This window comes from Oncorhynchus tshawytscha, linkage group LG07, assembly GCF_018296145.1.
Source record: "Oncorhynchus tshawytscha isolate Ot180627B linkage group LG07, Otsh_v2.0, whole genome shotgun sequence".
Classification (NCBI taxonomy): Eukaryota; Metazoa; Chordata; class Actinopteri; order Salmoniformes; family Salmonidae; genus Oncorhynchus; species Oncorhynchus tshawytscha.
Genome location: NC_056435.1, coordinates 49,089,178 through 49,097,637, shown reverse-complemented (window position 1 = coordinate 49,097,637; position 8,460 = coordinate 49,089,178). Strand labels below are relative to the sequence as shown.

The 8,460-nt window shown below is 45.2% G+C and overlaps 1 pseudogene; it reads left to right on the top strand.

Moving 5' to 3' along the window:
* The first annotated feature begins 373 nt into the window (after positions 1-373).
* LOC112255288 lies at positions 374-8,150 on the top strand (annotated as a pseudogene).
* Positions 8,151-8,460: the final 310 nt, after the last annotated feature.

Sequence of the window (8,460 nt, the reverse complement as noted above, 5' to 3'; positions counted from 1 at the left end):
TCCTGTATAGGGCTTTTATGCACACTGCATGGGTAACCTCTGACCCTGTGTGCGTGTCCCCTGTAGAGGGTGTGAAGGACCTGATCTGGTACCTGCAGCATGAGGATGACACGCGGGACACCAGTCAGCAGCTGGGGGCGGGCTAGATCTTCCAGAATGACCTGCTGCCCATCATCACCCAGCACAGCCAGGACAAGGCCCTGTTTGGCGCCTGCATCAGGTACATTACACAGCCTCAGTACAGGCCTACAGGGACACTGGTCTCGCATGAGAGGACCTGCCATGGACTAACCATAGTTGCTGTTAACACTGCTATATCTAAAAGATCTGTAAGTGTTAAATGGCTAGAAAATGGAGGTTTTAACTTGTGTCGATGTCGTTAATCCCTAAACAAGTTGTAAGAAACCTGGATGGATATTGGATCCTGTGGAGTTGTTTTGGTTGGAATGTGGTTCTAATGCCATCTCTGTTTCCCCCACAGGCTCATGGTCAACCTTACCCAACCTGCTCTGCTAAAGTCCCAGATGACCCGACTGTCAGAAATCACTTCCTGCAAGTGGTGTCCTATTTACAGGTTTACAAGGAGGTAGGAGGGGTGCCACTATTTGAGCCCACCCTAGTGGGGAAGAATGGAGGACTACGGTGTGAGCAGTATGATTGACTGTTCTCCCCATCTCTCCATCCTCAGACCTTTACCAATGAGAAGGTGTTTGGAGTTCTGAGTTAAACCCTGTACAATCTGCTGCAACTAGTGAGTGTTGCACTTTCAGACCAACACCACAGAATGGCATCCTCCACAAATAATATTTTCCAAAAAAGAGAGTGAGAAGCATTGGCCATGTGTTAAAAAATTCCCTCTCTCCCTCTATCTGCTTCTTCTCGCTCTCGTCTCTCAGGACTGGGAGCAGAGGCAGGAGGAGGACAACCTGCTGATAGAGAGAATTCTGCTGCTGGTCAGGAATGTACTGCCTGTCCCCGCTGACCTCTACGAGGAGAAGGTCAGAGTTCACTGTGTTAGGTCGTGCTGTGACCCCATTCAGTAAATTCCCAAGCAGCAGTTCATGCTGAGGTTTTTAACCTTGGTCCATTACCATGGCTCTCTCATCAGAACAACACTCAATAATGTCTGGCATGTTGAATCATCTCAATCACTCACTGTATTGTCTCTCTCTTTCTCATTGTTTTACAATGCTTTCCTACTCCTCTCTCCCTTCTGTCTTTCTCTTGCTTCTCCTCTTTTCCTCTCCCTATCTCCCCATCTTCTATCCTTTTCTGCCTCCTCCCTCCTTTTTCCTCTGGTATGGCTGTAGAACGTGGACGATGATGCCAGTGTGCATGACAAGCTGCTGTGGGCTGAATGACCTGATCAAGTTCCTGGCCTCTGCGCAAAGCGAACAGCAGTGAAGCACAGGTGTGTTGGTCACCTCCCTCAAGTTTCAGAGACCATGTGAGACCAGAGACACACACACCTGGGCCCATATTCATAACATGTCTGAGTAGGATAGCTGATCTAGGACTAGGTACCTGTCCATGTAATCGTATGCATTATGATCAAAAAGCCTGAGAATGAATTAATCAAACATTCCAGCTTCTGCTTCACCCAATATGGCTGTCCATACACAGCCCACAGAATATATATATATTTTTTCTAATTCTATGTTCTACCTCCCTGCAGAGGCCTGAGCTCCTGGTGAGTGTGGGTCAGGCTCGTTCAGCTCAGGAGAAACAGAGAGACGCCCTCCAGAGAGGAACAAGGTAACTACACTGATCTCAGAGCAGTTATTGTCAGCGAGACATGCTCTTTAGAGGTAGATTGAATAAACAAACTGACCTCAGAGCAGTTAAAGAGAACAATATGTGTTCTAGAGAGAAGCCAGGTTAAAACCCCTGTGATTTGCATGCTTTCGTATGGCCTTTTCCTCTCCTTAGACACTCTCGCTTTGGAGGCTCCTATGTGGTTCAGGGACTCAAGTCATTTGGGGGGAAAGACGTGATCTACCACCGAGGCCTCCAGAGGCCTCCATTCAGTTGTGGTTTGAGGCCTGGTTTAGCCACAGCAGCCACATTGCAGACTCAAATCAAATCAAACTTTATTTGCCACATGCTCTGAATACAACAAGTGTAGACTTTACTGTGAAATGCTTACTTACAAGCCCTTAACCAACAGTGCAGTTCAAGAAGAAGAAGAAAATATTTACCAAGTAGGCTAAAATAAAAAGTAACACAATAAGTATAACAATAACGAGGCTATATACAGGGGGCACCGGTACCAAGTCAGTGTGCAGGGGTACAGGCTAGTTGAGGTAATCTGTACATGTAGCTGGGGGCAAAGTGACTATGCATAGGTGACAAACAAACAGCGAGTAGAGCCTTTTGGTCCTAGATTTGGTGCTCCGGTACCGCTTGCCATGTGGTAGCAGAGAAAACAGTCTATAACTTGGGTGACTGGAGTCTCTGACAATTTTTTGGGCTTTCCTCTGACACTGCCTATTATATAGGTCCTGGTTGGCAGGAAGCTTGGCCCCAGTGATGTACTGGGCCATTGGCACTACCCTCTGTAGCGCCTTATGGTCAGATGCCGAGCAGTTGCCATACCAGGCGGTGATGCAACTGCTCAGGATGCTCTCGATGGTGCAGCTGTAGATCCTTTTGAGGATCTTGGGGACAGGGCCAAATCTATTCAGTCTCCTGAGGGGGAAAAGGTTTTATTGTGCCCTCTTCACAACTGTCTTGGTATGTTTGGACCATGATAGTTCGTTGGTGATGTGGACACCAAGGAACTTAACTCTCGACCCGGTCTACTACAGCCCGTTGATGATAAAGTGGAACGCTTTCGACACCTTGTAGAGTCCATGCCCTGACGAGGGCAAAAGGGGATGCAACTCAATATTTAGGAAGGTGTTCCTAATGTTTAGTGCACTGAGTATGCTTCCATATACTTTTTTATAACTGGCTCCCGGGTTACCTTCAGATGATGCTTGTGAGCGTCCTAGAGCAAAACTACCGACACGTACGTGTTTGTGAGAGTCATATCAGTGTGTAGCCAAAACTGTTCAGGCGCTACAGAAGTTTTTGTCTCGGGGTCTGACAAACACTGCTTGTTGTCACGCGGAGCGGAACAGGTGAACCCAAAAGTAGACTCTGACGAGGAGACTGTGATGAGGTAACCAAGGTATTTATTGAAACACGGGGGGAAGATTGAGTGCAAGCCAGGGGAAGCTCGGGCAGGTTGCTGGAAACCAGGTGTGGAGGCTGAGGCTGGAGCGTGAGGTTTTGGGACAGGGTAAGCAGGTCCGGAGGGGAATTCAAGGGAGCATAGAGTGGGGAATCCAGGACAGAGTAGCAGGACTGACGAGAAGTCAGATTGGAGACATGGACCAGAGTCAGAGCGGGCTCAACTGTAGTGGAGATGAAAAACTCGTCAGGCAAGGGAAAACAGGAACAAATGGCTAGAAACATGGACTAACTGAGCAGAGATTATGATCTGGCAGTGTGAAGTGGCAGGACTGAGTATTTGTAGAGGTCTTGATAATGGAACAGGTTGCAGCTGGTGGGGATCTGCTCTGACTCCAGCACACCTGTCTCCCCCCACACAATCACACACACACACACAGAGGGAGAGAGCACTGGGGGAGTGGCGGCTGGTCAAGGAGACACAGGATGAGCACTAGAGGGCATGGCAGGAGCAGACGTGACACTTGTAGCTCGTCCACCTTCCACCGCAGATGCGGAAGGCTGCCATTGGCGGATGCAGTGGATTGAGCCCATGCAAAAAAGATCTCTAGCTTAAACAGACTGATTTTTTTTATTATGCTAATTAAATTTACATGGGGACATCGACTCTAGGGGGTTAAGGACTATTATACAAGGCACAAGGACTATTATACAATTACAAGTTCATTTTTTCCTCTTCCTCCTACAGGAGCTGGTACCCTTTGCTAAGTTTGTGCTGAACTGATTCCTTGCCCTGGTGGCCAAAAACAAGGCCTACGTAGAGCTGCTCTTCTGGAAGCATGTGGGAGCTGTACGTGAGATGACAGAAGGCTACAGCAAGCCTGGAGAAGGGTGTGTGTATGTTCCTGGGTGTCAATGAAATAAGTGTGTGCGCATTTACTATGCGCTTTCAAGGTTTCCATTTTTAAAAGTAATTTATTGTTCTCATGTTTGTTTCAGAGAGGGGTCCAAGAAGAAAGCAAAATGGAGGCGCTGTGAACACTACAAGGAGCACCGTGACTCTGAAGGTAAACAAACGGCACCACTCATTTTTAATTTCCTGACCTTTTATCACCAATCATTTAATTTAACTGGTGTTTTATGGTAACCATTCCATTCAATATGCTTGTCCCATATTCTGTCCTTGAACTTTTCACAGTGCCACACACTGTGGAGACTCTGCTGCCGCTGCTTAGCAACACCACCCATCAGCGTCAGCAAGTGGTGGCTGGTGGACGGTGTCAAAGACCTGAAGAAACTGAGGTCAGTCAGTGTCTCTGGTGGCCATCATGTCTAGGCTACATCCTGTAACCTGCTAGCTTTAACCATTTGTGATTCTATATTAATGTCTGTGGATGTAACATACTGTTTACATGTCAGTACTAGTTAGAGTATTGAAAGGACAACCTGACCAGTAACCTCTGATCTGACTTCCCTGAAGGAAAGGTACTCATATTGTCCTGTGGACAGAGGAACAGGAGAAAGAGCTACAGATGCTGTTTGAGGAGTTCAGAGACTCGGATGGTACGTTTTGAAGGTGTTCTTGATTCCGACGCTATACAATATTACCATGGTGATAAGGGGTTGCAGTATTCTTCGTCTCCGTGGTGATAATGGTTGCAGACCTGGGTTAAATTGCTATTGGAAATCTTTCTGTTTGCCACTCATTCTATTGGTTCCATTGTGCCAGGGAAGCTCAATCAAGCCCAGCTAAAGTATTTTGAATTCAGATAGTATTTGAACCCAGTTCTGAGTGGTTGTTATATTTCTGTAGATGTGCTGGGAAACATCCTGAAAAAGTTGGCGGGTAAACGGTCCCGCGCCTGCCTGGTGGAAAAGCTGCTCAGCATGGGCCTAGTCCACGACCGATGGGAACTCCACAAGAAGAAGATGCCGCAACCCTAACGCTCCGGAGAAGAGCTCTAGGATTGGAATGGTGAGGGGAATTTATTTCGCATTTGTTGACTCTTATTGTATTGGGTGTTCAGGATAGAATAGGTTGGCAGTCTAGAAATGTCATAAAAGTAGCACTACTATTATGACTGATGAAAGTCAAAGTATTTGTGTGTAATCTGTTAAACTGAAGAACAGTTCCTGGCTGACCTCATGGCAGTCGAACAGAAGAGCCCATCCATGGGCTGAGATAATGATGATGCACTCCGGGAGAGCGAGGGGGAGGAGCAGGAGAGGCATGCTCAGGCAGCCAGACGGAGGAAAAGCAGGGTAGCAGAGCGGGAGAGCACGGTTGAGGAGAATGCCAGCTTGGGGACCATGGTGTACACTCTACGGCAGGAAGGTGAGAGCAGGGCATTCATGTTCATATTTTTACAGACTACCCCATCTAGGTATCAGTATGTTCTTTTCATTTTAACATTACACAACATCAAAGAAGATTTCCCATTGGCAAGAAGGCTACAAAACAGATTTTTTTTCAACATTTGAAAGTTGTATTATTTTGTTACAGGTATGTCAGGACCCGTGTTGTGGCTACAGAACTGCCTTAACCGAACAGCAGATGTCCGCGAGGAAGAAGGTGAGTGGAAATTCACGTAAAAAATGACAAAAAGTACTGGGGGAGGGGGACACTTAGTATGTATTCTTTTATCATTGTGAATTGCTGCATCATTGTAGTGTGGTTGAGGACATGTGTGATTTATTGTGGCAGTTAATGTTCTATTTTCATCATCAGGCTTGTCTCAGCCTGTACCACCTGTCCCTCTGACAGAGGAGAATGAGGACGCAATGGAGAAAAGGAGCTTCGAGTTCCAGCCGATGAGCAGGTGGGATTTAGGCGGCAACTCGGCTATGTAAAAAAAAATATATATATATTAAATTAAATTGCAGGACTAAGTCCCAAAAGTATTTACTTAGTTAAAAGATGGAATCCACAATAGGGAAACCAATAGGCACCATGGCCATGATCGTTTTTTTGTTGTTGAGCAGAGGTGAGTGTCGCAATGCGCACCCAGTACATATTCTGCTGTTCTATTCCGCGTGTGTTCATTGATGTCAGAGAGAAAAAACAGCATTGTTTGCAGTCACTTTGTTGTTGTATTATCACAAACGGACGTGGCAGTTTCACAATTAAGGATTCCAACTTTAAGGCAAGATACAGCTTATATGAGGCACTCAACTTTGAAAATGTTGCATTTATAAAAGGCATTGAAGTGATGTCTGTATTTTTCAAAACTTTGGCAGGCTTTCCCATAGACTACTGTATAGGTAATGTGTGTCTAATGATCGATTAGGAGTCGTTCTGGAGGATCCCAGCCAAGATGAACCCTTCCCAGTTAAGGGGATCCCCAACGGCAGGGGGAGAGAGGACGGAGCGGCCATCCCCAAGGAGCCCCTTCCAGGAGCAGACGCAGGTGGAGGCAGACTCCCATGAGCAGAGAGCCCAGGCTCTCTGAGGCCTGCTGCTGGCCCACAAGAGACAATTGTGTTCTGCTGAGGCAGATGGCAAAGGTCAGCAGATTAAAGACATTGGATGTGTCTGAAATGGCACCCAATTCACTATATATTGCACTACCTTTAACCAGAACCCTATGGGCTGTGTTCAAAAGTAGTGCACTAATGAATAGCCATTATCTCATACTCCATAGATAACTCTGAATTGTGGAGATCTCATAGAATTGATCCAAGGTTGTTTCTTAGTTAACCATAACTTTATTAGGGGATGTAATATTTCCATCAAACTCTTCACAAATGTAAGGTTTTTTACTGATGCTGTTTTGTGTTACCAAACATCTGAATATGATTAACTACTGTATATACGCAAACATCCACTTATATCTGACAAGCCATTTCTTTCTCTTCAGCTTTCACACCTGTTGAGGATATAGATTCAGACACTGCACCTCAGAGGTGAGAGTTCTCCATTCTGTACACAGTGTATTTCTTATGCAATAGCATAGCGCTGCCTGTTTATTTTCTGACTGTTTTCTCCTCTCCTTGACCATCACAGATCTTCAGAGAATAAGAAGACCTCCGGCAAGAGAAGCAGAGTGCTGTTGTTGGACAGTGACGAGGATGGAGATACTGTGCTTTAACCTAATCATAATCTAGTCCTGTTAGTTTTACCCACAAACTCATTTGCCTTTGGCAAGAATGACAATGACTGGCGTTTGTTAAAGAAGAAACGGACTGGCATCCTGGCTACAAAATGATTAGTACGACATGTTTTGCTAACATTGCTGTCTCCTCTCCTGACAGTGGACTCCCTCACTCTGGAACTCGGGGCTGATAGGGACGCAGTGACTCAGTCACTCCGCAACTGCCAAGGGCAGACGACAGAGGGTCTTGATTGACGATGAGCAAGATGATGATTAGAGAAGTCTTCAGTTTGATTAATTTTAATTATATACAGCTTTTCCACTTAGGAGCTCAGTGTTTTACATAGAAAGGGGGAAACTCACCTCATCCTCCACCAATCTGAGGAATCCAGTTGGACCCAATACGATTGAAGCATCTTCTTACACAATGCCTCTACAGGGCTGTATGGGGACTGAGGATGGGGAAACCTGGACCTTCACATACCAAATATTTCTGAGATGGCAGGTAACAAGTCTTAGAGAAAATCCAGAGAGCGAGATAGCTCCAGGTTTATTGGAAACATGATGCATTTGATGGGCTTGTCATTATATTCTTCAGTCTTTCTCTTCAGTATTCAGTGTTCTGTATGTCTTTCAAAGGTCTTGCCAATACAGGGATTGTACTGTCAATGTCCAGGTTTTAGAATAAAAAAAGAGATGTTTCTTTCCATGGATTTGTCCCAAATGGCACCCTGTTCCCTTTATAGTGCACTACTTTGGATCAGGGTCCATACGGTGGAAAGTGGCATTTCGAGGCCGTCCATATAAACTCAATATTGTAATAAGCAGATTACTGGTTAACATTTATCACTTTTGGGGAAATAAAATGTCTGCTGTTTTTAAAAAGCTGTTTTCAGAATGTTTCTCATGTTGCATAGACAGTTCAAGGTAAAACCTGTGCATGTTGATGAATAAAAAATTACAAGTTTTGCTTCTGGAGTACACCAGCACACCCTTTTCACCACGAGGGGGCACATGACAATGTAGAGAAGATTATCTGTCAACCACAAACTCAATTTCCTGGTTGATTTGTTCAGGAGTTAAGCAGAACATTAAGCACATGACAGAACCAATGTTAAAACTATTCCTCTATTATTGAAGAGATTAGAATTTGTGCAATTTCTTAATCCTTAAACATTTCTTAATCCTTAAACTT